The sequence below is a fragment of the Saccostrea echinata genome, unplaced genomic scaffold (assembly GCF_033153115.1).
Source record: "Saccostrea echinata isolate AGI-Se365-2 ecotype Australia unplaced genomic scaffold, CSIRO_AGI_Sech_v1 ptg000005l, whole genome shotgun sequence".
Taxonomy (NCBI): Eukaryota; Metazoa; Mollusca; class Bivalvia; order Ostreida; family Ostreidae; genus Saccostrea; species Saccostrea echinata.
The window spans coordinates 15,533,417-15,542,092 of NW_026889754.1; positions in this window are offsets into that span (position 1 = coordinate 15,533,417).

An 8,676-nucleotide genomic window follows, 5' to 3' on the forward strand; every position below is an offset into this window, starting at 1 on the left:
TCACTTCAAAGTGCCGAGCGCATGGCGAAGGAACAGTTGCTACCTATTTTTTATCGACTTAGGTCTGTCGCGGCCGAGATTCGAACTCACGACCTCCCGATCACGGAGCGAGCGCTCTACCGACTGAGCTACCGTGAACGGTAATATATAGTCGAGGGAGCCCTTTATACAAATTGAAAGTACTAAAGTACAATACTTATATTAAGTTAAAACCAAAACCGACCTCGCAATGAAATATTATGTTTTGAGCGCAATTTAAAGCTTCGGGAAGCCTTAATATAGCTGCGAATCCTATTCATTATATTATATATATGTATATTCATCTTTCTTGTTCTGTTATAGACTTCCATGAATCATGTAAAGGGTTGTGTTATAATAAGGTTACCGTTAAGGCCCTTGGGTGTCTATCTTTTTTTCTTAATAGATTTCTTAAGATATAACTGCTGCAACACAAAACTCATAATATTTCATTATCAGTTATTCATGAGAGCAAGATATATGTCTTGAAGGAATCCTTCTGTATAATCTCATCGTTCATGTATTTTTTTATGAATTATAAAATTCTTCAAACTTCACTAGCTGTATTATTATATTACATAGACGTACGTGGTCTCAGACAGAACATAAGTTAAATGTTAGGTTTGAATTACACCATATCTTTTATAAAGTCATAAACATTTTTCTGCTTATCTGAATTTCTTTTTACAAGTACAAAAAATGTAATTAAAAAAAATTAATTGAATGCTTTAATTAATATCTGTTTTCATGAAAGTCCAGTTATTAAGTTTCTATTATTAATAAAATATATGTTAACTTTCTTTGATAGGGACTCGTTTTAAATAGGCTTCAACAAAATAAGCCATGATTAATACTGAAATCAAATAGAAATTTGAGAAGGACTGGTTAGATATGAAATATTTAATTTTAGAATAATTACAAAAATCAATTAAAATTAGCTTTTCTCCTACCTTAATATACATTTATGAATAATAAGTTAAACTTTATTCATATCTGAGGGACAACTAGAATAAGATCGTCATCGAATTTCAATATAATGAATAACAATGCTTAATCAGCAAAATATTTGCCACATTACCAATAAAGAATATTTTCTACTATATTTGACTCCGATTAGTCATGGTCAGGTAAACGTTTTGTCGGCAAAGGTGAGTAACATATGATGCGAACCACAAAAATCCGGAACAACTTTGGTCACGAAAGTCTGTCTATTAAATACACCTGCAGACAAAGGTCAAGTTTAAAACGAATATTTTCGAATTTTTTTCTCTTCGTTATTTAATTAATCTTTTATACACATGTCAAGTATTCATCAGTGTATGCTTTGAATTTAAGAAGTATAGTTACGTATATCTATGAGTTAAATGATTTAAGAACGTGAAAAATTAATTTATTGTATACCGTGTATGATTTAAAATATGAAACTGAGTGCTTATTAATTTTTCCACACTTTTCCTTCAGATCTTGATTTTGTCCTAATAAATATAAAAAACAGAGTATTTCATTTATAATTTATCAGGGAACATGTAATTCACAATGTTATCAATGAAAAAAAAATCATATATTAAAAATCTTATTTAAGAGAAATCTGCCAAGAGAGGAATTGACCTAACTGTCCTAGAGTTAAGATGTCCGATTATTCTTTCCCATTCAACTAATTTTTTGCGGTTTCAAATTGCACTATGGCCTGTTGACCTATTTTCGCCTGGTTTGCTATTCAGGTAGGGAAAAGTGCATATACAAAAGCATAAATGTCTCCGATAATTGATGAGTACGGTCGTGGCCTCAGCTTAAAGATACTAAATGCGCTATATCAATTGGAAGCTTCATGTCGAAATGTCGCTTTGTATTGTTTCAAAGATTTATTTTTCTACTTTCGTTTTTTTTCTAGACTTTCAGTTTTATCCATACTCCGTTATCTGAATGTTATCCATATAAAACATTTTTTTTCAGAACATATACTCAAGAATTAATTCCTAGTTTTTACTGATGCATCTTTTTTTCAATCCATTTATTTGTTGCAATTTCCTTTGAATTTCTCATGCGTCGACTGTGACTTATATTTAAAAGTGTATACATAAATATAGAAATTATATGGAATTAAAAAAAACGACATATTATTCCATGTTATAAGAAGCCATTCAAATTTGAAATTATTTTATTCCGAAATTTTTATTCTTACTTATTCACTTTAACATTTATTTATTATGAAACAAATAGTCTGGGATTCTCTTGCAAATCATGCATTACTTAATTAGATTGATTGATTGATTGTATGTTGTTTTACGTCCTATTCGAGAATATTTCACTCATATAGAGACGTATTACTTAATTAGAAAGTTTAAATTTAATTTTTTCGAGAATTTTTCACTCATATAGAGACGTATTACTTAATTAGAAAGTTTAAATTTAATTTTTTTAGAATACATTTATATGAAAATATATATATATATTTTTAAGATAAGAAACAATCAAATAAACACTCGCAAATAATCCTTTAAGTTCTCGGTAACTGACCTTCCCTAACAAAAAAAAAAAAAAACAGTATATAATTAAATATAGTTAACTATAGTTTACTATTTTTTTTTACTATAGTAAATCAAAGTATTTTTACTATGGATTTCACATTGTTATATTTTTTGGTTCTTTAGTTCATACATGCACATTTTTTTTTAATATTAAATGGAACTATTGTTTGTATATTCAAGTATTTTTTTTCCAAATTTTATATCACTGTTATATTTAATAGTTTAAGAGATTTTAAGCTTTGATATCTCAAAAAAAAAAAGCTCCAAAGTAAAGTTTCATAGTTATTGAAAGTATCAAAGTTTTTCCTATTGTAAATTATAATTAACTATAGTAAATTTTTGTTAGAGTTTGTTTGCAAATATAACTTATTACTGGGTCAAATTTTGACTGGCTTACCTCATGCCCATTGTAAGGTTTATTGTATTTTAAACTCTATTTGACTACATCTTGATCAATATATACGGTTCATGCTGGGTGTGACCGGTCGACAGGGGATTCTTTCTCCTCCTAGGCACCTGATCTCATCTATGGAATTCCAAGGAGTCCAATGATCACTATTCGTTATCTTTACTTTTTTCTAGAAATTGTCTTTTACTTTTTCTTTCATTTATCAGGCACTGTCGTATTTACTTGTAGTTTTACATATTCGTGTGTTTTTATTATTATTATTAAAGACCAAAAGGTAAAGTTGAATATTTGTATAATGCAGGGAAAACCTTCAAATGTTCAATTTAAAAAAATGAAAAGGAAAAAAGAAGTCAACTTTTCGTATTTCCATTACATTAGGAAGTTAACTATTTCCATATATATTTAATCATCCTTACAATAAAAAGAAAAGATACTTTTATTTATATATTTTAAAAGAGGTGACTGCTTTATCAAATGTTAAGTAAAATATCTACATTGTCAATGTCTCTTCAGTTATTACCATGCTGCAAAACTAGAATGATTATAATATAAAATCAGATGACACAAATACATGTAGATATGGAAAATAACTCAAATTAGATCCCTTGTTTGGGGACAGAGAATAAAGATCGGTTTGAGGATAAAATATCATAAAATAATGAATAAGTATCTTTCTCATATGTGGTGCTCAAGTGAATGATGACTACCCGGTATTTAAAAGGAGAAGGATAATCAAGGCTCAGCCCTTTGCGATCCTTCGCGGTGGGTATTTCTAATCACTTTACAAGCGTAAATATGGGCACTCTATCATGAAATATGTCTGAAAAAAGTATTTGAGGATTTGATTTTAGAATTCAGAAAGACATGTATACAAATATTTTACGGTTGATTTCAGCAGCGTTATGAAACTACCGAAATAATCACATCTAAGTATTCAATAAGCAAAGAGGTTAGTATTCACCTGAACAAGAGGTTAGTATTCACCTGAACAAGAGGTTAGTATTCACCTGAACAAGAGGTTAGTATTCACCTTTACAAAGAGGTGAGTATTCACCTTTACAAAGAGGTTAGTATTCACCTCTACAAAGAGGTTAGTTTTCACCTTTACAAAGAGGTTAGTATTCACCTTTACAAAAAGGTGAGTATTCACCTTTACAAAGAGGTTAGTATTCACCTTTACAAAGAGGTTAGTATTCACCTTTACGAAGAGGTTAGTATTCACCTTTACAAAGAGGTTAGTATTCACCTTTACAAAGAAGTTAGTATACACCTTGACAAAGAGGTGAGTATTCACCTTTACGAAGAGGTTAGTATTCACCTTTACAAAGAGGTGAGTATTCACCTTTATAAAGAGGTGAGTATTCACCTTTACAAAGAGGTGAGTATTCACCTTTACAAAGAGGTGAGTATTCACCTTTATAAAGAGGTGAGTATTCACCTTTACAAAGAGGTGAGTATTCACCTTTATAAAGAGGTGAGTATTCACCTTTACAAAGAGGTGAGTATTCACCTTTACAAAGAGGTAAGTATTCACCTTTACAAAAAGGTTAGTATTCACCTTTACAAAGAGGTGAGTATTCACCTTTATAAAGAGGTTATTATTCACCTTTACAAAGAGGTGAGTATTAACCTTTACAAAGAGGTTAGTATTCACCTTTACAAAGAGGTGAGTATTCACCTTTACAAAGAGGTGAGTATTCACCTTTTCAAAGAGGTTAGTATTCACCTTTACAAAGAAGTTAGTATACACCTTTACAAAGAGGTGAGTATTCACCTTTACAAAGAGGTTAGTATTCACCTTTACAAAGAGGTGAGTATTCACCTTTATAAAGAGGTTAGTATTCACCTTTACAAAGAAGTTAGTATTCACCTTTACAAAGAGGTTAGTATTCACCTTTACAAAGAGGTTAGTATTCACCTTTATAAAGAGGTTAGTATTCACCTTTACAAAGAGGTTAGTATTCACCTTTACAAGAGTAAGAAAATTGAATCATGAGAAACCATGATTTTGGAAGACCTCAATACTATCTTTTCCATAGTTGACTTCAGTGACTGTTTTTTGTTTGTTTGTTTGTTGTTTAACGTCCCTCTCGAGAATTTTTCACTCATATGGAGGAGCTACAAATTTTAACTTATACTCGGCACTCAGGGACATTGAGCAGTGAAGGATCTCAGCGACTGTATGATACTGCCGAATGCAATCAAAGAGGTAAATTAAGCATTATTTTACCGGAGGACGATATCAGATCACACACACATCCACAATGATTGCGTGACGTCTTAATGGTGAATGCATGACAAATAGTCATAGACCACTTCCTGTACAACGACAGGAAAACGAGAAAAATCTAATTAATACAGACAAGCCACAATCCGTGCACAATCAACATAAAAATAATGTATAATAGGCAAAAGATATTTTTTCTGTAAACATTGACTCATCTGTAATCCTTTTTTTTTTATTCTCCTTAATATTCTAATATTAAAAAGTCCCTTGGAATCATTCTATGTAGAAGGGGATCCAATTTTCATAGGTTACCCTTGCCCCTGAAATGTACAACTTGTACGAAGATCTCTTCTAATTGAAACATCTTGCATGAAATTTTCGCTTAAAGGACCTGTATTTTTTTTAATATCAACCAAAATTTGCCCCTTCGATATAAAGGATTCCTGACCCTTTTTTCAAATCAAACTAATTTTGAAACAGATTTTTAACTTTTAACTTCTAATTAACGGTTTTAACTTTTCTTAGTAAACCGTTCACAAAAAAGCATCCATTTAAAAAGAGTTTAATCTTTTCTATTTTACTTGTAAAAAAAAAATATAATTTTGGTATAAGTATGTTTTGGAGTTACGCTGATTATGTGTAGGTACAAAAAGTATTAATACAATTTAATAAAATTGTCCTTCAAAGAGATTTAAAAGTTAAGGTAATTTCATTTTAATAACGCTTTTAGATGAATATCACATTTACTTTTATTGAACGCCTATATATTTATTTTACTTTTCTAATATTGTTTGAAAATGGACAGAATTTATATTTAATTTTTCAGGTCAGTTCTTTATTTCTCGATTTTTTTAATAGTTTAATTTTTTAAAAAGGAATTTCAAAGCATTAATTATACAGTATTTATCATCCTCCTTTCAGTATGAAGACGACTTTTTTTAAACCTACCTGTCTGATGTTATGGTTACCATAAGTCACAGTTGCCAGAAAACAGACCAGGAATATTCGGAATAAATCCATTGGAAAAGAAGGAGGCTAAAACAAAATAAAATAGTGAATTAATCCACCTCTGTAAATATTCGACAAGAATTTTCTACACACATTGTAAACATCACTAGACCCGATTTTCCACACAACCGCACAGCCCCTTTACGGTTGTTGTTATGTGTGTCAATTTACGGGTTGTCGATATGTATGTCAAGAAAACGAATTCCGAATGTATCTGTTTATTGGACATTAAGGACTATGTAAGTGTCAACAGATGTGCAGCTAAGACTAAGACCCGACACACGCTCTATACTTACAGGCTTACACACAGTGAGCTGTGGTTCTGCTATTATGTGTCAGAAACTGACCAAAGGCATCTCCCCACACAGAAGAATTCCCTCTCTGTGACCTTATTTTACAAACCGCAACCCCTTCACCTTTTTCATTGCAATGACTGAGTCCGTGAATGAGTTGTAGATTCTTCCCACGTAACAGAAAAAATGCACGTGTTCGATGCGTTACGTAGGAATCATGAATATGTACATGATTCTCAGGACTGCAGTCAGTTATACAAGTAGAGGTAACAATGTATATTGCACACAGTTGTCAGCTTGTCTACTCATGTGTCAGAACAATATCCTTTTTTCGAATTATTATTTTATCTCTACATATACTTAAAACTTGTTAACATAAATTATCTTAACACCTATAGAATTGTGATTTCTAATGCATCTCTAAGGGTACATTATGTTGTAGCTATTTATCTATTGTCAATTATTTCAAAGTGTGTTATGCTTAATTGCACAATTTATGTGACGTAAAACTTACATCTTATCACAATAACATGAAGGGACTAGCGCCTTCTGCTAATTATTTCTTTATATTTCTATCCACAAAACACGTCTATTCTTTGCAATCAATATTGTTTTACATAGCTATTAACACGTCTGGGGTTGTAGTTTATAATTTATGTACATGTGCTCATGTGATCACTATTATTCCATTGTTTGATTACTGATTAGCTTAATTGTCTAGTTTATATGCTCTCTTACAGCCATTGTTGTACATAAAAGTACCATAATTGCGTTTTTAATTGAAAAACATATTATTCTCTCTGATCAGGACGAATGCATTAAAGTTATACCACAAATGGAATTTCTTTTAAATACTTGGGTAAAGGTCTTAAGAGGAAGGACACACTTCTGTAAACGGGCATCATATCAAAATAATAGGGGAAAACTGGATGGAAATGTTATCTATCTTTTGTAAATCGTATAATTTTGATAATCGTGTAAAGTTTTATAGTAGTGGAGATAAATTATTTCTCTTGTACGTTCTGAAAGTTAAATCAATCACGGATCTAGTTTCTATAACATTCCTCTTACTTACATCTCTGATTATGTCAGATAAATGCAGTAACAACTATGGAGCATACATGTATGACATTCCAGCATAACTGGACCTTAATTTTGTATTGAACTTCAATTAAGCATTCTTATTTTTGCGAATGTTCAAATCTTTCTTCCTATATTTGGCTCCAACCTAATCCCTTACGGCTTTGCTTTGAATAAAATAGAATTTATACTTTGGCTTATTGTGATCTAGAGAAAATGAATTTGTTAGATTCTCCCCTCTTAAAATCAACCTCTGATGTACATGTATCACTGTTCTTGCAAAAGGTCCATGATCTGATCAGAATTTTTCATGATTTGTTTTTCTATTAATTTGATTTATCATGACCCTCTTAATCTTTTCATAGATTTTCTCTTTTTTCCAATGCCAAATTTTGACCCATATGGTGGACCCGTCCAAGATCTAGGGACATTGTTTTGAATATGAATGATTCTCCATGGAAATGTTTGCGCATAAAATGATAAATTATTGTCCTGGTGAGAAAAAAGTTGTTTAAAGTTCCCTATATATAGTGAAACATACATTTAAGTCTATGGGTGCATGCTTGAATGATAATATGACTAACTGTGGCTAGTTATTCTTCAGAAGAAAATGATTCCTATATTTTCCTTTTCCGAGTTTAAAAGAAAAATTGAACTTCTATTGCTACTCTATTTTAGCCCAAGGGCTTTTGATATGAGCAAAACTTGAATAAACTTCATTCAAGGACGTTTTGACTATTCTGGTTCAAAGACTGTCGAGAAAAATAGTATTAAATGACTACATGAAATATGTGGAGATAACGAACAGTTTTCGAGCTCAAAAGTCCATTAAACATTACAAAATAGGAGCAGAGCAAACACGGACCTCTAAGACATCAGAGATGGGATTAGGTGCCATGAGGAGTCAGCATCCCCTGCCGACCTGTCACACCCGCCGTGTGCTCCTTATCATCATCGGGAAATAACGGAAAAATCCGTCGACAATTCAGTGTGTAAATAATGGCCTAACAATTAGTATGAAAAAGGTCAGTCAGCCAGCACATCTATTTTTTGCATATCTTGATTTTAATCGTTTAAAATAAAAACAAAGCTATGTCATTTTTATAATTCTTA